Raw genomic sequence first — 27,502 nt, 5'->3', positions numbered from 1 at the left:
GAACACACAGATAAGCAAGGTTCTCCTGTTATCCACCAAATATTCAGAAACAAATCCAGTAAGCAATCTCTTTGCAATCAAAAGACCAATTCAGAGGTGCAGATTAAAAATAAACATACAACTGAACCCTTAATACACCAAGAACCAATTTCCACGGAAGTGTTATCACATCACCACCTCCCAGCTGAAGGAAGCAGCACTGGCCACTGACCAGCTGTTCACTCATGGGTCAGTGAACGAAAGGCAGTGCTGTCCAGGACAACGATGAGATGTTAACCTGAAAAGGGCAAAATTGCAGAGGCTGGAGGGACCTCCCAGGTAACCTGGCCCCCTCAGTGGACAGAGGACCCCCGTGGGGCCACAGAGCCCAGAGCTCCAGTGTGTTCGGGGAAAGCACTCAACTGCAAACCAGATGATGTCCGAATGCCTTCTGCCCTTCTGCGTCTCTGCCCCACTAACAGGGAATCCGTGAATGCTAAGGAAATGTAACTCATTTTACAATATATGTAGATTTTTAGCAAATTAAAGATAAACAGTGACAAACTTTGAGAATTAACCAAAATATAGTTCAGTGAATGCCCAAACTCATAGCTAGTCTCCAAGAGGTGATAAGCTGTGTGTGGTGGTTAACGCCTGTAAATCCCAGCAGTTGGGGAGGCTGAGGCAGGAGAATCACTTGAGCCTAGAAGGTTGGGGTTGCAGAGAGCTGTCATTGTACTACTGCACCCAGCCTGAGAAACAGAGTGAGACTGTCAAAAACAAACAAACAAAAACAAATTAAAGGAGTTCAAATGAACTCGCCCATACCCTTTAAATTTTCATTTGGGTACATGGGGTGATCTAGTTCCTTTTTCCCTTGCAATACATGAATAATCTAATAATTAAATATAATCTAACAATTATATGGGAAAATTTAATTATTTTCCCATTTCATTATTCCCTATCTCAGGGAAAAAGTTAAAAGTATTCCCTATTTCAGGGAAAAAGCTAAAAATCATTTTAAACCTTCCTTCCACAAAACAGTATACTCAGTCATCTCTATCTGCTTTATCATGTGGAATTCAGCTTCACATGCTTACAATGCAGTTTTTGTTAAACAGCGTTTCTGTAGACAGGCAAGAGAAAGAAACACTTGGTCTATGTAGAAGCAGCAGAAGACACGTTTTAACAGAAAAGGGAGAAGATACCACCGTGTGAATCTGGAAATTCTGTCCTCATCTTGTCCACACACACAGAAAACACCCAAGCACGTGCCTAGTGTCCAACAAGAGCACAGAAAGGATAGGGATCCCTCCAGTTGTTTAATGACCAGCCCCACTTGTCACCGCCACATAACAAAATCCGCACGGCAACTTCAGCACGTTTCTTTCACGATTCCACGGAAATCAGGCTGAAGAACATACAGATGTTTTGCCCACATTTAAAAATCCAAGTGTGGGACTCAGAAATAAAACAAATTATGGGTTCACTTCACTTTTCCAAATTTTTACTTGGAGAAATCTATAAAGTTCTTGTCAGTTACATCCTTAAGGTTTTCAATAATTTTTCAATGCAAAGATCGGGCAAGACTTGTAAAGAGGTACACACATACGGCCCAGCGCGGTGGCTCACACCTATGATCCCAGCACTTTGGGAGGCCGAAGTGGACAGATCAAGAGATCAGGAAACCGAGACCATCCTGGCTAACACGGTGAAACCCCGTCTCTACTAAAAATACAAACAATTAGCCAGGCGTGGTGGCGGGTGCCTGTAGTCCCAGCTACTTGGGAGGCTGAGGCTGGAGAATTGCATGAACCCGGGAGGCAGAGCTTGCAGTGAGCTGAGATTGCACCACCGCACTCCAGCCTGGGTGACAGAGGGAAACTGTCTCAAAAAAAACAAAGGAGGTACACACATTCATGCCACATTCTTCTCTCAAAGAGACAGGCCCTTTCTTAAGATTCCAGAAGTAAATGTGGTTGTCACCCTGCTTTTGAGAGGATGGGCTGTGTTTTTTTTTTCTTTTTTTTTCTTGAGACAGAGTCTCACTCTGTCGCCCAGGCTGGAGTGCAGTGGCCGGATCTCAGCTCACTGCAAGCTCCGCCTCCCGGGCTTACGCCATTCTCCTGCCTCAGCCTCCCGAGTAGCTGGGACTACAGGCGCCCGCCACCTCGCCCGGCTAAACAGACTTTCCTCCATGCACCAAGGATGCACCATGGGGGCAGTGCTGCCCCCGCCTCCCCAGTCTCTGCTCAGGGTGGGGCAAGGGGAGCTCCGTTGTCTCCCGTATACACCGTCAACAGGCCAGGTGCTCAGAAGGAGGCTTCCAGGACTCGCTGTAGGCATTCGTCAGCAGGGCAGGCAGTGCCTCGTGCTGGTGGGCATCCAGCAGTAAGGGAGTCTTGTACTTCACTCCCTGGGCCCAGCCCCTGAAAGAGGGGAAAGAGACACCTGTATCGTAACTCATGTGTATTTATAGACACACAGAGACTCTGCAGTGCAAGGTGCAGAACTAGAAGGAATCATGGAAATAAGAGGGAAGACATTTGGTGACGACTGGCAGAGCCACCTCAAGCCTCAGCACTTCCTGCCGGAGCCCTCACTGACCAGACTCCTCCAGGGTCACTGCCACTGCCTTGCCCAGCTCATGACAGGGCAGACAGTGACAGAGCCTCAGAACAACCTCCCACTCTTTCCTCACCAGCCCAGGGTACGAGCTGTTCATGAGTGTCCCAAAGCCTGAATGCGGGAACACAGAGGTGACTGAGCAGAAAGGGGGACAGCCACAATGGCCGCGGGTGTGCAGACATTGCGGGGCACCCCAGCAGCCCTTTCCGTCTTAAAGAGGACGGCCACGGGTGTGCGGATGCTCCCGCGTGACCCAGCCGTCCTTTCCATCTTATAGGGGAATGGCCACGGGTGTGCAGATATTCCCAGGTGCTCCAGAGACCTTTTCACCTTAAGGAGATTTTCACAGTCTCATATCAGTCTCCAAACTATTCAGTGAGGTTGGAGGAGTATCACTGTGGACCAACACTGATTGGCACCAAGTAAGGGCAATTTTATAACCATGTCTCAACCATGAAACAATCAGGTCTTTGGCCATCTGGTCTAAGCTTTTTCTGTAACAAAGTTGGATAATTAAGTTGAACTTTGGTTTTCCAAAGCTTGTTACAGAAACCACATCTTCCTAGGTGTGGCTCTGTGGTGTCACGAGGGCTCTGGCGTGCTCTGAAATGAATTTGCCACTTCAGCCTACACTCTACTCCCTTGTTTGATTAAAGAAACCCAAAAAGCAGAATTTGTTTTGGCCAATCGCGTGCTGACCCATCATTGCATCATAGAAAGCAAAGTCATATAGATCAATTCATTATTACCACTCCAAAGGTTTAGTAAATCTCCAGATAATCAGGCAAACATTTTAAGAAGCTACATTAAGGTTTACAATACTCAAAATTTAAAACTACATCCATGCTTCAAAAAACCACCATTCCCATTTTAGATGGCCAAATGCATATGAGAAAGAAAGAAACGTGCTGAGCGCATTTTTTGGGTAATCTTATGGAGAAACTGCCACTTTAAAAATGGCTCTAGTCCCTGGCTCCAGATGGGTGTGGTGGGTTGCCTCACTCAATTTCAACTCCACCTGAAGCTGGGACACTAGAAATCCATTCCCACACTCCAGGGCACCAGAATTCCCACTTCTGGAAACAGCCAGGAATGCAGACCTGTAGCAGAGAATTCTTTCCTGCCCACCCTAACTGTCCTCTGTGGAAGGCGACAGTCAAAGACAAGTCCATCCCCCTAGGCGCAAATGCACCACGAAGAACCATTTCAAGGTGGGAAGTGATTGATCAGTGGGAACAGGCAGTTTAGCTAATCACTTATAAGGCAGAGAAGGGGGGTTTGAAGGCCTGTACCTGGTCTTGTCCTCGGTAAATGGTCATCCCACCAGTCAGCCTAAGCCACATGGGAACGGGCTTCTTGAAGTAAAAGTGGGGGCGCAGTTGTGGGGAAGGGGAATGTCTTAACCATCACTGTTTTGAAGGATCACAGGGCTCAGGCAATGTTCAGTATTATCATACACCAAGGTTTTTACAGTCTGAAGAAAACTACAGTCCTAAGGTGTCAGTTCTCAAAGTCCTTAAGTTCCTCCTGCTAAGATTCCCAGAGGGTCTCCACTTCTTGCACCGAACCCCAACTTGCACAGGCACCTGCGTCCTTCTCCTGCAGCAAATGCAGATAAGAAGCTGTGGCTCTGCTGCAGTAATGATGCCATGCAGCCCTAACACCCCAGCAGAGCAATGGCTCTGGCCTGAATGTCCCCAAAACCTCATGCTGAAACCATCTCCGAAGGGATACATTAAGAGGTGTGGCCTTTGGGAGGTCCTGCTCTCGGGACTAGGGTTGGTGTCCTTGGGAGGCCTGGAGGAGCCCTCCTGCTCCTCCACCACGTGAGTTCTGACGAGATGACCGCTGCCACGCAAGACCCGGCGAGATGCTGCCGTCTGTGAGCCACAGGCCCTGGGGCACCAGATGTGCAGGTGCCTTGACCTTGGACTGCCTTGACCTTGGACTTTCCAGCTTCCAGAGCTGTGAGCAATAAATGTCTCTTTACAAATCACCCAATCGACAGCAGCCGGACAGAGACAGTAATGTCACAACATGAGTCACTTTCTCAGTGGGCCAGAGGACTCCCCATGAGCCACCACTGTAAAGCAAGAACTCCCTGGAGGATGGAAAGGGGTTCACAAGGAATTCTACCCAGCACCAGGGTGTCTGTCCTTTCTTGCAGGAAGACAGCTGAGCCATGGCAGGAAACTACAGGGTGGGTGGGGCTGGACAGTAATGTGTCACCTGCTCATCTAAGCCTCAGTCTCCTGCCTCTCATCACGACAGTGGGGGTAACACCCCCCTCACCTGAGCTGTTGGGGGAGGTAAGAGTGCTGGGTGATTAACAATTGTTAGTTCCACAGAAATAAGGCAAAGAATCTGCCCCATGTCTTATAAAACCAAATCAGCCCAGGAATTCCACATCACTACTAATTTGCATGGGAAAATACCAGATTCTCCTAAGTTCTGGCATGTCATTTGTATTAATAAAGTTTGCAGAGTTTTCACATACTAAGTATATAAAACAGGAAAATAAATCATGCAATTTGGAGGCTGAAGCAGGAGACTCACTTGAGCACAGGCGGCGGAGGTTGCAGTGAGCCGAGGCCTCGCCACTGTACTCCAGTCTGGGTGACAGAACGAGACTCCATCTCAAAAAATAAAAAAAAAAAAAAGATTTTGCTTCTTCATACTAGTAAAGTGGGCAGACTCTACATGCCAACTCTTATTCAAAGGTCGCCTAACACTGACTCAGGAACTCTGGCTCTGATGTGCTTGGAGTTTTAATCCTAACAGTGTTAAAGACCACTCCCCCAGGAGCTCTGAACAAGTACTCCAGGTATACGCTGAACAAGACCACACACTCTGACCGAAATCTAACTTCCCAGACCCAAACTACAGAACCACAGAAGACACTGCTTCTGTCCAACTTTGTGTTCTGCCATCGTTTGTGTCCATTATTTCCTACAAACCATCTCATTAGAATTTAGGGCACACAAAAGGCCAATACAACAGGGTTACTTTTCAAAGGTTTGGAGGTGAAGAACAGATAGAATGCATTAGCTTCCTGTTGCTGCTGCAACAAATTACCACAAATGCAAACCTCCTCTCAGCCCTGGGAGTCAGGAGTCCCAGGGCTGAAGTCAAGGGGTCAGTAGCTTGTATTCCTGCCTGGAGTCTCCCAATTCATAGAAGCCACCATGCAGCTTGGCTCACAGCCCCACACCCCTCCTACCACTGCCCCGGCCTCAGCCCTGCACCCCTCCGGACCCTGCCCCTGCCCCACACTTGCCCTCACCCCCACAGCCCTCTGGCCTCTATCTCGTCCTCAGGTCTCCTCCTCTGAGGCAGACCCTCGTACTGCCTTCTCAAAAGGCACATGTGAAGACACTGGACCCGCCTGGACAACCCAGGGTCCTCCGCCATCTCACTGTCCGTGACGCTCACATCTGCAAAGCCTCTTTTGCCATGGAAACTTCATTATACTAACAATCATTTAACAAGTCCATTATAATGATGTGAAAATTGGCATTGTTTTCCTCCTAATGAACAGATCAGTCACCCATGTAACCTATAAATATTTGACTATTAAATATACAATACTGTAGGAGACAGAGATGAGGAAGACGGTTCCTCCCTGAAAGACGACTGGACCCTAGACGGAGGGATAAACATTCTGAACAGAATCAACATAACTCAACATTTGAGTCGGAGAGGTCAAGCAATAAGACGTTCAAAAAAGCAACCAGAAAGTATGTACTGTGCCTGTAGTTCACATCTGCGCCTGGCGTCATGAGCACGAGCATGCGGACACGCACGCAGGGCCCAAGTGTAAGATCAAATATAAGGAGCTTTCCACTGTAGTATTTAACTAGATCTTATGACAAAATAGCCTCCTGATTTTTATCCAAAAAGTTCTCTGTAATTAAGGAAATTAATTTTCCCCTAAAAGGCATTTCTCTAGCTATCATTCCATATAAACTAAATGGGCATATTAAAGAAAAAAGACAAATGTTTGACTTCGGGGGTTTGCCTACGACTTGAATAAGCATGATTTTCTTCTGGCCAAGCAGGGAGCAGCTGGACCAGACTGGAGGGAAGGAAGAACAAATTTCCACTCTGACCTCAGTTGGGCACCAGAGTCTTCCCTGTCAGAATGTGGGTGTGGTGCTTCCCACACACCAGCCTCTGAGGAAACTCAGCCCAAGGGTGTGGGAAAAGGCTGTCTACTTCTGAAAAATCTACAAAGTGCAGACACATCAAAAGCTTCAGAAGACTGTAAAGGGCCAAGGAGACCACTACACCCTTGGAGTTTACAGAAAATGGTCAGCATCACACGTGCCTGAGGTCCAGGGTCAGCTCCCGGCTGCCGCGACGCCGTGAACGCAGCCCTGGCTTCCCCTCTGATGCAGAGAGCTGGTCACTCTGCCGGCAGCACTCAGAGCTCAGAACATTCTAGAGGAAAGCAACGTGTCCCTTTTAAAATGGGGAACCGGGGCAGCACAACTGAAGCTCTACGACTGTCTCAACTACTGGGTTTCGGGGTAGCATTAGGAAATCGTGAGAATCCAAATCTCAATTTCATACAGATTCCAGATTCACTGCAGGTTCCAGAATTTCCTGAGACATTCTTCCAATTTATCACTCAGGATTCCCTTGCCAAAGCTAATAAAGTCTACATTCCTTACGGAAAACCCACCATAAGCACCACCACAAATAAGATCAACTGACTGACGCCCGCCCTTCGCACCAAACATAGAAACTGTTACTCACACAAGACTGTGCTGGAGGCAGCTCTCAGCTGAAGCCGAATCCGTGAGACTTCATTATCCCCCATTTTGGATCGAGTGTGAAGACTGTCAGCAAACCAGGGCCCCAGTGTAAAGCAGAGAACAGATCCTCTGATGCCTGCCTGAACATTTCCTTCCCACCTCTGTCTTGGATATTGAACACCCTCAGAGCTACTGAGTCACCCACATTTGCAGGTCATTTATCCAGCCACCAGGATAACACAACTATGCGATAAAAATGCCTTCTCAGGGCTTTGTCATACTCAACAAAGAAGCTCAGAAGGCTAGGTAAGCGCAAGAAAGGGGGAAGCGTCCTCCAAACAGACAAAAACCAAGGAAAACCGTGCAGAGACTCGAGAGAGAGAGCAGAAACACAGCCCGCTGTAGCCTTTCAGGTCCTGCTGGCCGCAGCCCTGCGTTAGGTGGCACCATTTCCACAGATGCATCCTGCTGGGCCCACTTGAAAGGTCCCGCTTGCGAGACACTCACCCCCACTTCCAGCTCCTGCAAGACCCGCTGCAGCCCCACTCCATCCTGGGGGCCGACTGTGCAAGTCTTCCCGGCGAGACCCCTCAGAGCCTACTCAGTGTCTGAGACTGGGAAGCACCAAGGATCCAGAAAGGCACAATCCCGTTCTCCTCGTGCTGCTTTCTGGGTTCCAAGTTGTCTAACGAGTCCTGCATAAACCCCGGGCTGGGGAGCCAGCCAGGGCCCAGCAGCACCCACCTCATGCGCTCCACTCACCCCACAGAGGACCACGGAGGCCCCAGCACGCTCTGTCCGCGGGGCAAGACACCAGAAACAGCCACAGTTCAGGGTTCTGCCACCCGCCCCGCTGCCGTCATTACCTCCTGGGATCTGAATTCTCATTGGTTGCAAAGGTGATCCCACAGCTCCGCTGCCTTAATTACCTGCTGGGATCTGAAATTGTATTGGTTGGAAAGGGGATCTCATTGCTCAAGCACTCCCTGCTGCCTCCTTGCAAACAACATAAAAAATCCAAAACCCCTTGTAAAGAACGTTTACTATAACCTCAAAACAAGACACATCCCGAGACCAAGGAAGATACACACGCACATCTGACACCCGGTGGACGTCAGTGACCGACGCCACGGCTTCCGTGTGGCGTGTGAAGCAGGAGGCCTGTCACGGTGACTCAGGCTGGGGTCTGAATGGGGGTCTTCCAAGCAACTAGGCAACCCCAAAACCCAAGTCCCCGCACTCATGTACCTGGAAGAAATGCTGCGTGGCCATCGACACCAGTTGTGAACCAAGACCGATCTGTGTCCTGTGGCCCTCACAACGTCCGTACATGCCTGGGCCCAGCAGAGGCCCGCACGGCACCCTGCTCGCCTCCAGTGGGGCTCTCTCCTGCCAAAGGGGATGGCCCTGAAGTCTGTGGAGATTTCCAAAGCTCTACAAAGTCGTGCTTCCTCCTGCTTGTTCAGAAGGCCTAAAGCCCTGAAGACACCAGTGAGAATTGACCTAGCCTCTTAAGGCAGCTCAAATACCTAAACACAGGAACGCCGGACCTCTCTGCCCTCGAGAGCAGCCGATAACACACTGGGCTAAGCAGAAGGTACAGATGTCACATCCAGAAGCCAGTGGCGCTCAAGATTGCATTCCAGGAGCCGCCCATGTGAGTCCCTCCAAGGCTTCCAAGTCCCACTTGATTGTTTTTATCGTATCTCTATAACATCAGAGACATTATATCTCACGGTATCTATGAGATCGTCTCCACTTTTATGAGCACATATGCTCCCTGACTTACCATGGGATGAAACTGTTCCAATAAACCCAGCATAAGCTGAAAATATCCTAAATAGAAAGTGCATTTGACATCATAGTTTCAACTTACAACGGGTTCATCCAGAGGCAGCCCATCTTGGGCCAAACAATGCACTGAGTGTGACTAGTTCACACCATCACAAGGTTGAAAAAAAAAATCACAAATGTAACCATTGGGAGCCAGGGACCATCTGTATTGGGGCTCCTGTCTTCAGAGACAACAGAAACCTCTTCTTAGACAAGAATCACAATTTATAATCCTCAAAATGTTAAACTTAGTTTAACAATCTAGACGTTCAAACAAAGCCAAAGTAGGCCCACAAGGCCGTTTGTGCCCTTCACTAAGACGCACGACTCTGTAATAACCCTCACCACAGCCCCTCAGGGTGGGTCCCAGAGGCAGTTGAGGCTTGTGGCTACGGACACTAACGAAACCAAAATCAGAGTACGCAGGTGCAGTCAAGTCATATGACTTCTCCACTAGCATGTGCACAAATGTTCATCAGCAAATCTCATCTTCGCTTTACCTCCCTCCCATGACCTAAAAAGGAGTCCACTACACACACCCATACACACACACACCACTTCAAAAACATAATTAGTACTTGCATTCAATTCTGGGCATTCGGAATAGACCTAATGGGTGATTAAATAATTCCTCCAACCCATTGCTTAGTCTTCTTAGAGGATGAAGGATTTTGCATAACACAAGTCAACATATAAAACATCTGCTATAGAAACAGACTTTCAAGTGGTCCTCATTAGAGTGATTCAACTAATATACAAAGGACCCAACACACAGCACAGTGTATATTAGAAGAATGATTAATTTGTTCCCCTAAAAATCCTAATATCTACACAGAAAAAATACCCAATACACATTTTATCATTCTTTACCAGTATAGTCATACAAAGGAGTATCACAAAAGCAAAAGAACAGATTTGGTTTGACTCACAGTTCTAAGTTTAATATAAAATTGCTAAAACCACCAAGACAAACATGACTATGAAATATTTAACGATCTTCACCTAAATTCAAGTCACCATTCAACCACCAATACCTCTGCTCTCCTTACGGGAACTTTCCAAAAGTAAATTCTGGAATTAACAGGACAAAATTTTCTGGTGATAGAAATTAGGAAGAAATTGGTTGAAGGCCGTTCCTTGGCTGTCAAACTTTTTCTCAATAATATTTTGTAAAATAAAAGCGTCAAACAGATCTTTACATTAACTTACAATCTATCAAGCAATACTGGAGCAAGCTTTAAATATTAGCCACATTCTGTCAGGGCTGACTAACATTAAATCAGTATCAGTCTCATGTCTTGTAGGATCCACAGCTCATCTTCTTAAAACCACTTAAGATTTCATAATTAACTCAATTAAACAATGTAAGTCATCTCCTTGATCTTTGACATGAAGGGGTAATTTTCCCCCAAAATAGTACCTCTTTCCTTGACATGATTTAATCTGTGGTTAGAGTATTTAAGAGGATTTCTTTCCTTCTTAGAAAATAAAATATACACCTTTCCAATATGAAAAACTCTAACTGATGATGCCATAGCTTACCCAGGTCAAAAGCATTTTTTTTTTTTAAGTTAAAAAAAGAACCTAACTGCATCTTTGGACCTTATGTGACGTAGTGTCCAGGGTCACTGGGACCTCTACTTGGCCAGTGTAGCTGGGTACCAATTAAAGACAGAAACCCAAGCATTCACTCAAAGCCCCTTCCCAGCTGTTCATCCTAGTGGAAGAAGCCATGAGTACAAACGAATGCGGCATTCTACGGAGGGCTTTGGGGATAGGCTGCTTGAGAACATCAAAGTGGCTCACGTCCCCCGAGTATAAAGCCAGTGACTGCTCTCAGCTTCCATCCACAGTAGCCAAGGTCTGGAATCACCTGAGTGCCCATCAACAGGGGATGAAGGGAACGTGGCCCGAACACACACAGGAGCAATACTCCACCACACAGCGGAGAGCCCTGTCATCCGCGGCAGCATGGATGGAGTTGGAGGACATTACGTTAAGCAAACGAGTCAAGCAAGGAAACGGCGCATGTTCTCACTCATAAGCAGGAGCTGAGAGCAGATCTCATGGAGGCCAAAAGTAGGTGGTCAACAGGGCCCAGCAGAGCCCACTCATAAGTAGGATGGGCAGAGGCTGGTAATGTGCACAAACACACAGCCTAATGGGAACGCGAGACCTACTATTGATAAATCAGCAGGGGGATGGCAGTGGGTCATCTACTGTGTATTTCAAAACAGCTAGGAGAGAATAACTTAACATAACCAGCACAAGGAAAAGAAACTAAAGTGAAAGACATCCCAAGTACACAGATTTCGTCAATATAGGGGTGAATCAAGGTATCACATGCACTCTGAAAATATGTACGTATATTATGTATCAACAGAAACAAAAACCAATGACAGAACCATTTGCGAAGCACGTGCAGGAGAAGAATGGGAAGCCTGACATGGTGTGGCTGTGTGTCCCCACCCAAATCTCATGCTGAACTCTAACCCTATGTTGGAGGTGAGCCCTGGTGGGAGGTGATTGACTCATGGGGGTGGTTTCTAATGGTTTAGCATAATCCCCCAAGTGCTGTCCTCATGATCGTTCTCCTGAGATCTGGTTGTTTGGAGGTGCATGCCACCTTCCCCTTCACTCTCTCTCCCCTTCCAGCCATGTGAAGACATGCCGGCCTCCCCTTCACCTTCCACTCTGATTGTAAGTTTCCCCAGATGTAGAAGCCTGTACAACCCACAGAACTGTATGCCGATTAAACATTTTTTTCCTTATTACCCAGCCTCAGATAGTTCTTTATAGCAGTGGAACAACAGTACAGCCCTCAGGACCAGCAATGTTTTCCTTCTACCCAGCGGCCAACAAGGTCCTACACCGTAGCTGGTTTTCCAAAGCTTTGCCAGAATGCTGAAGCTGTTTTGGGGATACTAACTTTCCCCATCTCTGGCAAACCAGATGGGGCATCCTATTTGCCTCTTACCACCTTTCTCAGAGAAACCCCACCTCTGAAACAGCCTCCACCAGGGGCCTCCTTCAGCAGCAACAAAGCTGAGTGTTCCTTGCACTTCCCTTCTTCTGAGCAAGTAAACATCTTAAGCTTGTTTTTCCATCTTCCCAGCTCATTGAAAAAAAATCTTATGCTTTCTATTTTCCTGACACACACACATGGAAGAGAAGTGCCGTGAGGGCAGGGGCTCTTGTTTTCCCGGATCTGAGCCTGGCCCTCAAACACTAGCCGAATACTAACACGATATCCAGAGGCAGAAATGCAAATATCCATATGACTTCAAATACCCTAAGGACCTAACAGGCCGAGTGGCCCATGTAACTATGGTGTGCTGGGCCATTCAACTGGTGTCCAAATCCCTGTCCAATTGAGCTCTTTAATTTCGAGACTTTTCAGACAGCTGTTTTGTTGTTGTTGTTGTTCTGTTTTGTTTTTATTAAAGGGATATGTTACAATTATAATCAAGAATATCCCAGGCCGAGTGTGGTGGCTCGTGCCCGTAATCCCAGCACTTTGGGAGGCCAAGGTGAGCGAATCACCTGAGGTCAGGAGTTCAAGACCAGCCTGGCCAACATGTTGAAACCCCGTCTCTACTAATACAAAAATGAACCAGCCATGGTGGCAGGCACTTATAATCCCAGCTACTCAGGAGGCTGAGGCAGGAGAATGGCGTGAACCAAGAGGTGAGGCTGCAGTGAGCCAAGATCGTGCCACTGCATTCCAGCCTGGGCAACGCAGCAAGACTGTCTCAAAAAAATAAAAATAAACCAATACTCCCAGTTAGTTCTTCACCAATGTCAGATACATCAGTTTAAAGAAAAATATGAAAGCATGTTTTTATATTTCAGTGTTGAATTTAACCATATCTTTTAACCATACCTTTTAAGAAGATATGAAGATAGAACTTCCTCAAGGATTGGGGGAGAGAAAAGCAGTTAAGAAAATCTTAAAACCTCAGGAGAAAAACAAGTATGGGTTAAGACCTCAAGGCAAAACTTTTTCTTTGCACTTTGATTTCAAAAGAACAGAGATGCCCAAATTATGAACTCTCCCATCTGCATTTTATATTCGTCTGTGTCCTTTGAAAGGCTGGAGATGGGATCCCAGGTATTTACTTGGGATGCCAGAAGAGATGCAGCTTCACCCCCCCGACCTCCATGGTTTGCTTAGCCCCTTCACCAGTGGATCTCACCAACAGATGACACATCCACGCCTCATCCATGGCAGCACAGAAAACCACTTGGAAGACAGCCACTCCCACCAAGCTTCCTGACTTTGGTGTTTAAAATCTGCATCATTTAAAATCTGCATCTCATACGTGAGATTACACTCCTCCGAACAACGACATTGCCACTGTCATTTCACCCAAAAGGGCTTTAGGAAGTGACACGCGGTCCAGACGCCAGAGGTCGCCGGCCGCCTTACTCTAGCCTAATTCCTTTGTGCCTGTATGGAGGCTTCACAGATACAGCCCATTAATGACTGTATGAGAAGCTCAGGGCATAGACGAACTCAGTGCTGAATTTTCTCCATTTATCACCCTTTGTTTTGTCCAGAAGACAGCTGAGAAAGGCGGGGGCAGATCATCTCCTCGAGTGTAATGACTCTAGCCACTTCTCTTCACCCCAGGTCACCACTCAGTCAACACCCTTTTGAGAAACCAAAGCAATTCTGTTCCCTTCACTCTGGGTTCCAAACACTAAATTCCTCCGTTTTATCAATTAGATTATCAAGCAGCCGTTTGTAATCTGGACTGCAATCTGATACGAAATTTAAAGCTAATTTAAGTTGCGGTAATAGCTCCTATTCACATTATAGATAAGGCATGAATGAAAACTTTAATCTGTTCATAGGACCAACTTTGTAAACAAACCAATTATTCAAGCAATGATTGTCTTCAGTTAGATGCAAATTACTTTGCTCATAAAAGATTTTCCAGTAGGAATTTTTAAATCCATGGTCTGTCTTTTCTGAGCCTGTCTCTGCACCTTCCCCTGAGTGCACAGCAGGACTTCTCAGGGCATCCCATCAGCAGACCCACTGAAGAGAATAAGCTCGCAGCCCCCAGCCCAGGAATCAAGTCCGAGCCCCAGCAGCCCCTCGTCCAGCCGGGGCTTCCTCACCAGCACAGCACCCAGAGGTCTTCCAGGTTTAATGCCAGGTGTGCGTGGAATGTAGAGTGCTGGAAGGAACACAATAGACATTCAACAATGCAAATTCCCCCCTGGAACAGCCCAGCAATCCTCTACCTTCCCCAAAGTACCCATGCTAGGCAGGCGTAGAGTCCAATGGGGGTGCCTAGGAATCGGCATTTAACACTATTCTGATGAATAAAAGTTTGAGAGGTCGGTCAGCGAGAGGCTGTCGTGGCCTCCACTCATTTGCAGGCTCTGAAGAGACACAGATTCAGGTAACAGGCCAGACAGGACAGGACAAGGATGGGGAGGTGGAGGGCAAATTCCATGGACCACCATCCGCCCCGCCATCCCCACTGAGACTCCGTGATTTAAAGAGAGGCAAAGCCAGGGAGAAAAGATGCCCGCACCACACGAGCGACTGAGATTTCACCTAAAGCACGCAGCACGTGGCTGAGGGCCAAGGTTGGGCAAGCCAGGAGCACACAACGGGGTTCACTGGCCCAGAGATGTCTCCCACACCCACACCCCGTGCAGACCTCCCAAGCACTGCCTGTGTCTCCTGCCTGGTTTAGTTCCTCCCCGCCTTCTACTGTGTTGGTTTCTCAGCCGCCACCCACCACCACACAACCCTCTCTACAAGCTTGGTGGACTGAAAAGAGCGGGGGCGGGTAAGATCTGGGCTCTGGGGCCAACGTCCTGCCCGAGACATTAGTTCCAACCCGCCTAGCTGTGATGTGAGCCCCCGAGATTTCTCAAATGTGAGATGGGAAGGTAACTGAACCCACTCACCAGGACGGCTGTGCAGACTGAGATTACATATAGCCACACCTCGGCATCCACCACACGTGGGACCCCAGTCGTGTTGCCCCTGATGGGAATCCCTCTATCTATGCCCCTTCTGCTACCAGAGCCAACTCCCAGCAGTAGCTGTGGAGGGTGCATCCTCTATTCCCACTCCACTCCCCTCCCATCGCTCCACGCAGTGACCTGCCACGCAGCGGCCACCAGCAAATCCGGCCCCACTGGATAACCGACCACCAGCCCCCCCTCACTTTGGGGCGTCTTCCACTTGCAGTTCCGAAGCAGGCCGAGAAACCGCCCTCAAGGGCAGTCACCTGTTCCTTATTGCATGTAATGACCTGCCACACAGGACCACCAGCAAACCCAGCTCCACCATCCAGGCTCCTGTGGATAACCGAACCCCCACCCCCCACCTTGGAGCGTCTTCCACTTGCGGTTCTGAAGGGGGCCGAGAAACCGCTCTCAAGGGCACTCACCTGTTTCTTATTGCACGTAATGACCTGCCAAGCAGGGCCACCAGCAAACCCAGCTTCACCGTCCAGGTTCTGGTGGGTAACTGCCCCCGTCCCCCGCTTCCTCCTGGGGTGTCTGGGAGGCTCAGAAACCGCCCTCCACGGGCACTCATCTGTTCCTTATTGCACTAATACCTCATTTACAGAAATCCACTTTGACTTTCCAGCACTGCAGTTGTGACAATTTAGCAATCCTGCTTGCAAGCTACAAGAGCTTGAGGTCACGTCCACCTCACCAGTATCCCAGAGACCCAGCACTATCCCACTGTGTTTAAAATTCCAAAATACTCCTGCAAAATGCTACTGGCATTTGCTTTGCACATCAAATGTTAAAAACCTTCAAGTGAAACAAATATCTTCAACAGTTTGATACAACGACATGTGAGTTACACATCTGCCAGGTTGTAAAGCCTCATGCATTTATAACATTTTATGTACGGTCAAATGGTTCATTAATATAAATTATGAGAATCTCTAAGAAACAGGTTTCTTCTGGCATTAGATGACCAAAGGAAAACTGGGTTCTGGCTGGCTTGCGGGCCTGTAGAGACAGACATATCTGCTGACACAACCAAGCTCCTTCCCACTGATGTGGCCTCATCCCAGGCCCCTCACCCGGATGCCTGCAGGCCCCTGGAGGAGCAAGCTGACCTGTCCACATTTCTCAAATGCACAGCTGTTGCTCACACTGCAGATAGAGTTCAAGGCACGAGCAGGCCGCCACGCTAAAAATACCACGCAGCGTCCACGCCAGGTGACGGTGGTTTTCACTCCAGCCCAAAGCCCCAGGTATGAGTTTACAGCCATGATTACCACATGGATTTTTGGACCCTCAAGACATACTTTGTTTCCTTTTATGCAACAAAGTTAAAAGACTATCACTCAGATATAGGCTCTGAAACTGTGGAATAATTGTTTGGGAACAGAGCCTCTGCCAGATCAGGATTAGCACTTGGGACAACACCCCGTGACCTCGGTCCAAACCCATCCAGACCAGAAGCCTCCCGCACTGTAATTTCTGTGGATTTCTGTAAACAAGGTATTACTGCAATAAGGAATAGATGAGTGCCCTTGGAGGGCAGTTTCTGAGCCTCCCAACCACACGGCCACGTTCAGGCTGAAGCCGCACCACCTCCAGAAACACTGTCCCTCGCCGAGGTGTGCCTGGCTTCTCCCTTTTTCCAAAACTTAACAAAACCTGAAAAGGACAGGTCTGTGTAGAAAAACACAAACTACTTGCGATTCCTCTTCCCAGTTCAGGCTGTAGGAAGCTCGTCTCGGCCCTCACCGTGTTCTGACTGTGGCTTGGTTCCCATAAGAAATAAAGTCAGAATTCTAGTCCCTGTCTCCTGGGCAGTGTGGCAGGCATACATACCTTCAGTTATATGAGGAAAGGCGTGGCGAGCCCCCTTCCTTCAGTAAAACTGCAGAGTTCCCAGAACCCCGATGCCATCCCCCTCACACCACTGTGAACACCTGGACAGAGCACATTTCAATGCGTGCACCTTTGTGGGCTAGTTTTCTATTTCTCCACTAAATCACCCCAAATTTCGCGCCCTAAACACTGACTTATTTTCTCACATTTCTGGAAGCTGGAGTCCAAAACAGGTCCCACCATCTAACGTCGAAGTGGCGGCAGGGCTGGCTCTGGGGAAGCGACCGTCTCCTTGCCTCCCGCAGCCTCTAGAGGCTTCTGCATCCCCTGGTCCATATGGCACCCACTGTCTTCAGGACCCACAGCGGCTCTGACGGCCCCTCAACTGGAAGACGCAGAAACGTCAGGAGACCGGGATCTAGTGCTAGGGCCAAGCCTCCCCACCCTCCCAGCTCCTCACACACTCCCGTGTGAGCTAATATAGATTCCACTTTAACTAGTGTCACCTGTGTAAGGGGTAAGTGCCCAGCTGTGAACTGGTTAACCTCGCCCACACAAACCCCGAGAATAAACTCACAGGCCATGGACCACTCCACAAGCAATAAGTGACCACCTGCTCAGGGACCTCCATGCCCCAGCAGAGCCCTCCGGTACCTCCTTGTGAGCTCAGACTGGCGGCAGGGGTCTGCAGCGCCACAGGGCCCTGGATAAAAAAGACAGCTCCCATGTCGGGAGGCACCCGCCTGCGGTTGGGTTCCCAGTACTTTAATTGCCAGGTGGACAAGCCGCGCCGCATGCAACCCCATCACCAGAATAACGGCTGCACGTGGCGAGTGCACGGGTGGCCACCACTCAGCCCAGCTGGCCGCGCTAAGCACATCACCACCGTGACGCCCAATCAGACTCAACTGCTGGAACAGTCCCGGCATCGGCCCCCAACAACATTCTGGATCACAATTCAGAGTAGTGATTGCGATCAGAGCCACACGTGGCTGAATGTTTTCACAGGAGGACGCCACAGCTGGACTGACGCCACAGCTGGATCTGGCTGGACTGAGAGCATTTCCCACTGGACATTCTTACAACACCATTTTATTTGCGCTGTATTAAACTTCTATGGCTTTTTTCTGCTTATCTACTTTATGGGAGTGTTTCTTGTTCTTCTGACTGCGGTGATACTTCAAGCTACAACTATCAATGTGTAAATTAGTTTGGAAGTCGCCTTATCATTAAACATTTCACAAGCAAGCAGTCAGAGGCACCTAACCCGGAGGCCTCTTTTCTTCTCTGAGCCAAACCTACCTTGGACTCAAAGAAAACGGCACATGGAAAGGGGCTGGATCTCCAGCACCCATTCCTAGGGAGCCTCCTGGGGAGAAGATATGGAGGGAGAAGCCCTGGGTTATGGCACTGTCGTACTAAAGAAAAGTCTATTTGGGTAATGTAAGCACCAGACTTAAGAGATTAAGCAAACCATGAAAAGAAACTACTAACCACAGCTTCTCCAAAACAGAACTAAACTCCCTTTAGTTTGAATTGGAAAAGCAGAAGTGATGATCAGGATACAAAAAAAAAAAAAAAAAAGAAAAAGAAATGACACAGTATCTGAACACAGGAGAATACTCAAGGGCCACTGTCTCTTCCTGTGTCAGTGGGAGCCTCGCATCTAAGCTGGATTTAGAAGGTTGCTACTTTGGACTGAAAGGTATCCCCAACTCTAGTTTGTAAGCAAGTGGAGCAGAATGCTTCAATTATTTCAAGGTTTAGCGGTAAAGCTCTGCAACTCTCACAAACATTTTAATTGGTGTGAATTTTAAAGTGACTCAATCTGTTGGCTGGAGTATCTAACGGCTTAACCACGGGGTCACGTTGGAAAATTTTTCCAATTGCTTTTGTTTTTCCTACTGAAGATGCATTTGAACGTTCTTGTAGTTTGCAGTTGGCTGGTTCTGATGTTTGGTCCTGAGGAAGCCCAAGTATCCGTAGAGGAAGAATCTGAAACCTCAAGCCACTCGAGTGCTGTCTGGGCAGATGGAGACCCCAACCCGAGGGCCACTGACGGGCTCAGCATGGGCGCAGGGCCGCCCGATGCAACAGGCCACGTATTTGCCGGTTACAAAACATCATAAGCACACACCCCCAGGTGTGCACACACGCTCTGTACACATCTGTCCCTATCAACACCAGCACACACCCCCAGGTGTGCACACACGCTCTGTACACGCTCACGTCTGTCCATGCCAACGACAGCATACACCCCGAGGTGTGCACACACGCTCTGTACACATCTGTCCCTGCCAATGCCAGCACACATCCCCAAGGTGTGCACACACATTCCATACGCGCTCACATCTGTCCCTGCCAACGCCGGCATACACCGCCAAGGTGTGCACACACGCTCTGTACACACTCACATCCCTCCCTGCCAATATGAGCACACATTCCCAGGGATGCACACAGGCTCTGCACATACTCATGTCTGTCCCTGCAGCCTGAGTCAAACAGTCACAGAGAGGCAGAGGAGGAGGAAGAAGGATGCGATGGGCACTAAGGTCCTGGGCCAGTTCCCCTCCCTACCTCGGGAGAGACCCCTCATGTGATCCTGCCATCACTCACCCTTCCGCCTCCACCCTCCATCCTCCCACAGGGATCAGGAGGATGCCCACTGCACAGAGCTGTGATGAGCATGAACAGAAGATGGCAGGAGCTCACGCCAAGGTGCTGAGCACGGGGCCTACGGAGTGCTTCTTTCTGCTGTGGCTGACATCATCAAACAGACTGACACAGCTTCTGCAGAGAATGCCACTTGCTAAGAAACTGAAACGTGTGACCTAGGAGCCTGTGAAGGTCTAAGAACAAACCAACAAACCAAACGGTTTTGTTTGTTTTTCAAACACCATAGCCTGTTTTTTCTTTTTTTTCATGCTCTACCTTGGGTATCATTTAGTTTAATTTCAAAGTAAGTCCAATAATTACACAAAATCACAGGACTGAGCATGGAGCATTGTTTCACTTCATGTCCTCCAGCCTTTAGGACACATTAAGGAAAGACATGATTCCAGGATTCCCATTAGAAAGGCTGCCCTGAGGCACCTGCTGGGGCAGCCAAATTGCAGCTGTTGATGCTGCCCCCAAGCTGCTTGGATGAAGCAGAAGATTCCGGAGGTCTCCTCTCTTCTGCCCCTTGTCCAGGAGAGAAGGTGGGGGGAGAAAGGTGAGAGAAGATAGGAAGAAGGAGGGGGGAAGGAGGGAGAGAGGAGGGGAGAGGGAGGGAGAGAGGAGGGGGGAGGGAGGGATAGGGAGAGGGAGGGAGGAGGGGCATGTTCCATCCACCAAGGCAGCTACACTGCAGAGAGAATGGAGGGTGTGTTGCCTCTCAGGACAGCAAGTTCAAGCTGTTTATAATTGTTAGCATAAACAGTGACCAGCTGAGGACAGGGCTGTCATTGGAGTTGACGTTTTATTTTCATAGTTGATATTGGGGACCTGGACCTAAAGCAGCGTGCCTTGCCCTTTTGCCAGATGGGCCTATGCTTCTCTATACTTGAGTCTATTTGACTAAATACCCGATATTGACTAGGAATTATGACGTGTAGGATACCCCTTACCACAGTAACGTCAAACTCATATTCTAAATGCAATTTATTCAGGGACTGGCTTCTAACTCTGGGTGGGAATGTTAAGCTCAGTCCAGTTCAATTCAGTAAGCATTTATCAAGAAACTCCTAGACCAAGAGCTCTGTTAGACACTGGGTATGGGGTGATGGGGATACGAAGATGTGGAATTAGAACTCGAGAAGCTCAAATGCTTCCATTTAATTCCCTAATGCAATTACTAAGCTTCAACATGATGGCTGTAATATCTAAATTCACTTTTTCTTTATTCCAGTTCTACATAACAAAGCACAAATAATCACAGAGGAATGATTCTGTGTTGGACTATTCAGTGGACAGAGAAGAGCATTCTGACCGGCGTGAGACACTGTCTTCCTTCCCAGGGAGCCCGTGAGGTGGCTGCACAGAGCACACGCGTGAAGATTCAGGAACACGAGCATCAGGTGATGGGAGGGGCACGGAGGCAGCACCAGAAAGATGCCTGCCGAGGGGCCGCTGCAGCCAGGCTGGCCGGGAAGGTCACGGGAGTGGGCGCAGGCATCTCCCTCCAGCCGCACTTGGTTTTCATGAGGACGCGTGCACGGAAGGGGATGACACCGAAATGCTGTGGCGCTGAGGGGAGGAAGGGAGGGACACAGGGCCGACGGCTGGCCCCCACCCCTTCCGTCCCTGCCCCTATGAACGCTGCCAAAATCAGCCCCAACGGGGAGAAATGAGGTGGGTGAAAGAGGTGGACAGACTTGGCTTCCATGGAATTCACAGATTCCAGTCATTAAAAATCCCTTCTGAGTTTTCACCTGGAAAACTTTGCCAATGTACTTAGGGACAAGAGGCGGAAGATGAAGCCAACACAATTGGGCTCAAACTGCCACCCTTCTCCTTCTCTCTTCATCCACCACCCTCCCTGGGCCCCTGAGTGTGAGAACCAGGAGCTGCACAGCCCAAGGGTGCAGCCCCTGACCAGAGGAGGGAGCCGCACGGCGGGGCCCCCAGCACGTGGATGGCAGGATCTGTGCTATGTCAGTCCCAGGGCCCCAAGCAGAGAAGGCCTGGGGCTCCCAGCTGAAGTTTTGCTGTCTACTCTCTCACCAAAGTCGAGAAGGACTGAGTGGGACCAACGCTGCACCTGGCGGCTCCTCAGTGGCTGCCGATGTGGTCCTCACGCTGCAGGTGAGACCCTCTAGGGAAGCCCAGACAGTGGCGAGAATGACAGCCACGAGTGCTCCAGTTGCCCCAAAACTCCAGCATAGCCTGAGGAAGGCAGCGCCCGCTCAGATCCCCGTGCAGGCTTGTGTGGCACACTGGTGAGGCACACAGCACCAGAACATGGCACTTTAAGTGGCTTTGTGGGGTGTAGGAACACAAAGTGTGGTCTGGAGTGGCTCAGAAGTCACTCCCACCAGCCTGTGGGACCCGGACGGCCCCTTTGGACGTGGCTGGAGTCTCTCCAGGGCGGGCTCCAAAGTCCCAAGGATGAGGTGAGCGTCGGTCTTGCTCTGAGGAAGGCCCCTGACAAGTATCCTGAACATGCAGGTACACAGCTGGCTGACTCATCTGAAGGGACCTGCTGAGCTACGAGCTAGGGACAGCTAGAGAAAACTGCATGAACTTTTGTGACTACTCACAGGTAGGTAGCTACTGCCTGAGACACAAAGGTAAAGAATTAACCTGAAACTGCATATTATAAAACTTATTTTTAAATGATGGCGCTTAATTGAAAAGACTCCCAAAGAATACTGCATTAGAAAGCGACAGAGTGAAACCGTGAGGCTGACCACAGGAGTCCCGGGAAATTTCACCAAATGTTGTGTCAAAACTGGGAAACAGAAGAACTGCACCTGATGAAACATTCCATTAATCACTCGAGTCCTCCCCACATACGAAGCTATGTAAAAAGTGTTCCCAGAAGGTAAAGTGAGCAGGAGGGCTGTGAACACACAAAGAGAGAGCCACTTCGTCCACGGACCACAACAAAAGAAACGCTAATGAGTGCCGACGACACGCTGGAGTCCAGGGCTCTGGGCGCAGTTGGGACGGGGACACTCAGGGTCCCACTGTCCAGATGGGACACCAGGGTGGAAACACCAGGGAGCCTGTCCCAGGGTGCAGAGCTAGTGAACAGTCGTTCATACTGCGACAATCCCAGCTGCCAGGCTCTGGGGCTCCTCGGGACAGAATCCTGTTGACTTCACTCTGGGGTGCGAGAGGCGGCAGCATCCCCCAAAGGCACCTGGAGAAGTGGTGTTACCCTCCATCCCCTGTCCCCGGCGTTACCCTCCGTCCCCCTGTCCCTGGTGTTACCCTACTTCCTCTGTCCCCAGTGTTGCTCACCATCCTCCTCACCTCCAGGCCCCTCTCCCTGTCCTCCCTCGTTTTCCTGTTCAGCCAGAGCACATCACATGTCTCTTCCCTTTTCAAGAGACTCAGCTGCACCCAGAGGCATTCCAGCCTATTCAGGATGGGGCACACACCCTGGGGAAATGCCAGCACAGGGCCGGAAGGGCCTGAGACCCTCTCACTGTCGCCCAGGAAGGATGGAACAGCCCACGGTCATGCTCATTGTCAGGCAGGATGAAAACTTCTGTGTCCGAAATGTTCTTTTCACTGGAACTGTTCGGACCATTCATGAACGAATCAGTTAAATACCAGCAAGTGCCACTCCCACTTATTCTCTGGCTAGTTTTCCACCCACCAGCAACCACACTCCTAGGAATTATCCCTAACGCAGAATCAGCGCCTTGTGCCTTTAGGAAAACCTCTTTCTCTCCAGCTTTGTCCTCCTTCCACAAAAGGTGCCTCTGACTGCCTCACTCGCTGTATCAGGATTTCACTCGGCTATGGAGGAAAATCTGCGTGGGGCTCAGAGGTGGGTGGTCCCTGCATGGGCAGCAGGTCTGTGACATCCTCCGAGGAGCCTGGCCCAGGCCTGCCTCACACGCCAGGACTCTGCCTTCTGGCCCTCGGGCCCCCGAAGCTGCTTTCCCTCCAGGTGTCATGCCCCGGGCAAGAAGGCCGGACAAGGGCCCAGGGCTGCTGTGGGTCAGGAAAGCCTCCTGACACCTCCCACTCCAGGACCCCCCATCAGCATCCCAGCATCTGGACCTGTGTCACCAGCCGCTCCGCCGTACAAGAGAATTGGATTTTCAGCTGGGTGTGCTGCTTCCCTAAACAAAGTAGGGTGTTGTTACTCAGGAAAAAGGAAAAAATTGGCATCTTCTTGGCAACCCCGCGACATCCAGCCACCGGTTCTCACCATCCCAGAGATGTCCATCCAGGGCAGATAGTGTCTTCAACCAAGCGCCACTGACCCAGAAGTGCAGTAATTAGTACACTTTCACCAGAATCACCCACTCCTTCACCTTTACACCCAAGAAAAACATGTTTGCCAGGCAAACTAGATGTCCAGGAGGTGTAAGGAAACCCCAAGCCTGCTTTAAGCCTCAGACTTTTGAGACCGTTGAGGGCTGTGCGCACAAGAGCAAGGCTGCACCCGAAAGCTCTGCTCCTGCCAGACGCCATGGACAGACCACATGGCTTAGCCACATGGACCCTTCCAGGACTTCACGAGAGGGACCTCCGTGGTACATGCAATGATGTGCACTTCGTTCAGCCTCGAGCAGACCACGCCCTCGTTACAGGGTCGGTGGTCCACCTCCTGCCATCAGCCCCCCACCTCACCGAGGGTCTGTGTCTGCATCTGAAAGAACTTTGCTGTTTTACCTGGGTATGAAAATGCAGCATCGCGATGTTTAAAGGTCTTTAAATATCAACACTCCGGGTGCAGTCCTTGTCACTTTAATGCGGTCACTCGATGCAGGCCTCACTCACAACTCTGAGGTAGCTCATACCTTCCCTACCTAACCAAGGAAGAAACGAAGGCATGGAAGGTGCAGCTCCTAAGGAGCAGATTAGGATTCAAACCAGTGAACTTCGTCACATGCTGACCTACCTCTCAGGCTGAGATAACGTTGAAAATTAACCAGGTAGAACAGCGTTCCATAAATCAGCTGGAAATGGTCCTTGTGCATGGGCCTGTGGTTACTCCCTGAAGAACAAGACCATTAGCCCAAAAATCCACCTGTGTCACACTCAAATGTTTACATATACAACTATTTTTAAAATAACCCAATCAAGCATGTTCACAGCCATTTAGAGCCATATAGATTGTCTGCTTCGCTGACAATCAACCCAAGACCTCTGTCGGCAAAGGCCACGGTGCCGGGTCCAGAGAAGGCGGGACAGAGACACAAGCAGACACAAGCAGGAACCTTTCCATCCCTGGGAGCCTCGCTCTGATCGGTCCGTGAGGACACGGTACAGACCGTGGGGCACAGGCAGACGGTAGGCCAGGAGAAGGGGCTGCATTGCCGGGAGGCAGTGCTTTGAGCTCTAATGGATGGAACACTGCTAACCAGTGAAGGTGGAGAGAGGGCACACGTCTGAGAACATGTAGAGGCAGCAAAGCACAGCCAGCCTCGGGGAACCAGAAGCCACAGGGACATCAGGTTGGGTGCTGCTGTCTGCCGGCCACTGGCTGGGGGACTGTACTGGGCCTGGAGGGACATCCCTGACACTCCCCACCAGATGCCAGGGGCACCCCCAGCCCCAGGTGAGAACCACGGATCCCATGGTGAATGAGGCCAGCCTGTGGGAAGTGGGGCTGGGACAGCTCTGTACAGCTTAATAGGAAAGTTGGGTTCTATTTTGTGGGGTTTTGGTCACGCCGATGGCTAGTCATGGCTGTCCGTCAGGAAGTGATTTGAGGATAGACTAGAGAAGGGGCTGCCAAGACCAGCGGAGCATTCGCTGTCTGGGTCCAAGGAAAAGGAAATAAAGGCTGGCGATGTGACAGTGGGGGGGAGCACAGAGCAAAGGAACTGGTGGAGACACAGGGCTGGCCCCGCACAGGGCTTTGAGCAGCTACCCGGGGGTCGTCCTATTAATTCTCCTCATGGCCCCAAGAGGCGGCTGTGAGGATCCATCTCCTGAGGACAGAACTGCTCCAGAGCCACACAGCGAGGATCCACAGAACCAAGATCCGGGCCAGCTCCAAAGCGGGTGAACTTGACCCCTCAGCCATGGTCCTAAGACAGGGATCGGAGCCCCCTGGACACACAGACACAGGAACTGCAGGAAGGGGAAACGGATGCCCCGGACCAGTGGCGGGACCCAGGGTTTCAGCCCTCCAGGGCCACTGGGACCAGCCACTGCACAGGTGGACACATGATGCTTTAACTCGCGCTGGGGGAAGGAGCCCTCACTCTCAGGGTGGAGACCGCAGCTCGATCGGGCCGGCCTCCCTGCTGGGCACAGCCTGAGCCACACAGGATGCTGAGGTGCCCCAACGTTGGGGTGCTCAGAGCCACTCAGCTGAGATCGTGGTGCTTTCTGTAACCACCCTCGTTTCTTCACGGTATAGATCTGGACTCCATCCATTGCAATGTGTGAGGTTCTAGGAAGAGGCTGGCCAGCTGGGGAAGTGTCCTGGGCTCTGTCCCAGTGATGACGAACTTGGCTCCCCACAAGGGCGGCCTGTTCACCACAGTGACCCCCGGGGACCACGCCTGCACCCACCTTGCTGAAGATAATTCACTTCTCATCCGTGAAAGAATAAAGCTAGACTAACTCAATTTCACACTCACTTCCAACTTTAACAACTTGTGTTAGGAAATCAAAGACAAGGACTCTGACCACGTCACAAACCCAGGAAGCAAAACCCGAGACTAACGGAATGATGCCACCTTCGCAGTTCCGAGCTTTACTAGTTGTTTTTCTTTTCTGGTCTGTTTTTCTCTTTTGGTTTAAATAATTAAAGACCCTTGTTGACAAGAAAAAAAATTCTCTATGAAACTTAAAAAAGTGGTTCTAATTAAACATTTAAACATTCTTCCATATGCTTTATAAACAGTTGAAATTACAGCTCTACTTAGTGTTAAGTACTTTAACCAAATGAAAGGTTAATTATACAGACTGGCAATTATAAAAAATAAGGCTACATATTCGTGGCATCATGAATAATTAATAAGAACCGTTTGATTTCATTCAGACCAGGGATTCTGTGCTAATAGGCTCTTAGCTGTCTTGAAATAATGGTGAAATTTTAAAATTACTTTTGTACTTAAACATGTCCCCAAAGTGAAGCACAGCAGTTAACATCCATCATGGTGCCCAGCAGAGCGACCCGCCCTACTATGGCCGACACCCTGATTCCCGAGGGCTGCATCCCGGGGCTGTACTCGTGCAGAGAACGTTCAGGAAACAGACCAGGTGGCAGGAGGGGGTCTTGTCCTCAAGGAACCTCATGAGTCTTGCTAGGGGGACAAACAGCGAGAGAATGAAACCGGCAGCCACGGAATCTGGACAGCGATGCCCAGGCCCCGCCATGCATAACCCCTGGCTGGCACCTCCCTGAGACCCGTCTGGCACAGGCAGCGGCAGGGTCCGGCCCTTGGAGCGCAGGGATGGCAGAGCAGGGCCATCAAAGCGGGTGGCATGCCGACAGCGGCTTCTCCGCAAGAGCTCCTGGCTCTCAGGGAGCTGAGGGCTCCTCAATGGGAAATTCTGGCTGAGCTCCAGGGGAAAGCGGGTGGGAGGCCTGTCTCCTCTGCCCCTATCTCCTCTGCCCCAACCCTGGAAGAGGGTCAGATATCAATGCTAACTCTTGTGCTGACTCAATTAAATCAAACAATTCAGAAAACAAACTTGCTTTAAGTATTAATTTCCTAAAAAGAACTAACATGAATTCAAATAATTCACATAATTAAAATGATTTTAATTGTTAATTTAATTAAAACATCTCCGTTTTCACAGCATCATGTACCTTGGTACTTTCTCCTTATTGCATTTCCCATCTTCCAGGG

At 49.7% G+C, this 27,502-nt stretch overlaps 1 long non-coding RNA gene across 3 annotated transcripts in view; it reads right to left on the bottom strand.

Annotated features, from left to right (window-relative positions):
• Positions 1-27,502, bottom strand: part of LOC139361617 (uncharacterized) — a 176,996-nt gene that overhangs the window by 106,177 nt on the left and 43,317 nt on the right. The window contains exon 1 of one of the 3 annotated variants that reach the window (XR_011619187.1): positions 17,234-17,762. The exons of the other annotated variants lie outside the window; for them this stretch is intronic. This is a non-coding gene — a long non-coding RNA (uncharacterized lncRNA). Of the gene's footprint in view, positions 1-17,233; positions 17,763-27,502 lie in introns of those variants that run through there. 3 annotated transcript variants of the gene reach the window in all.

This window comes from Macaca nemestrina, unplaced genomic scaffold (assembly GCF_043159975.1).
Source record: "Macaca nemestrina isolate mMacNem1 unplaced genomic scaffold, mMacNem.hap1 Scaffold_71, whole genome shotgun sequence".
NCBI classification, from domain to species: domain Eukaryota; kingdom Metazoa; phylum Chordata; class Mammalia; order Primates; family Cercopithecidae; genus Macaca; species Macaca nemestrina.
Note: the sequence above shows the minus strand (reverse complement) of the source record. Positions and strands in the feature narration are given on the sequence as shown.